The following is a 972-nucleotide window of genomic DNA, read 5'->3' as shown; positions in this document are numbered from 1 at the left end:
TGATATTTAACCCTTTTAAGAAGGAGCAATACATTTTCCTAAGGAAAAATTTTTGTCTTCTGTTAGGTAATTGACAAATCACCCAGTTTAAAAAACTATAAAGTTTTGTCAATTTGGAGAGAAGGATTAAGAATCTGGTCAGGTTATTTAATTTTACTGCCGATAAGAAGCAATATCAAAATGCCTCAGGCCATTAAAATACCCAGAACTGTTTTGTGAGGAGAATTTTTGATGCCTTAAGAGAGCTACAGTTCGAAATGCTCACCGATTGTTGGAGGTGCCAGATTGTCTCAGTCAAGTTGACAACTTCAAGTGGGGACTCATTCAGAACTGCCCAAGAGGTCATCACGGAGAGGTCAGGCTAAGTTCTGGCAGGACAGCGTGGCTCAGTCAGCTTCACCATTTTCAGACCCCAGATCGGGGATCTGCTCGAAAGCTTTTCTGCAGCTTAAATTAAATAAACTACCTTTCCCTCAGACGGTCAGCGCATCCATCTGATGATGTTGCTCTATTCCTCTGTCACAGCTGCTTATAGCTGGGTGTTATGACTAGACAGAAATAAAATAATAAACCGTTCAGGGTCAAACTGCTACAGATGCCAAGTATGTCTTTTGAAAAAAGAAAGAAAACAGGACTGAAAAGAAAACAGGTTCAACAGAATGATCACTTTAATAAAAACATTTAAAAAAATCATGCCGCAGAAACGTAATGAATCTTTTCTTTATGTAATTAATCACAAAATATTAAAACAGACTATTGTGACAGCTTGATCTCCGTGAAAAGGACAGATTAATGAAAAGCCAGACCAGAGTTTGACTTTAAGAAAACCTTTCAAAACAGAGTTTGGTTTAAGATAAGACATGACCTGTAGGGTCAAGAGGCCTTGTTAGAAGAGAGGTCCTTATGCAAACCTGAATTTAGTAATACAAACCTTTGAGGGACAATTTTAAAAGGGATCTTATGCAATAAACA

Source organism: Austrofundulus limnaeus, unplaced genomic scaffold, assembly GCF_001266775.1.
Source record: "Austrofundulus limnaeus strain Quisiro unplaced genomic scaffold, Austrofundulus_limnaeus-1.0 Scaffold10, whole genome shotgun sequence".
NCBI lineage: Eukaryota > Metazoa > Chordata > Actinopteri > Cyprinodontiformes > Rivulidae > Austrofundulus > Austrofundulus limnaeus.
This window is presented reverse-complemented; position numbering follows the sequence as displayed.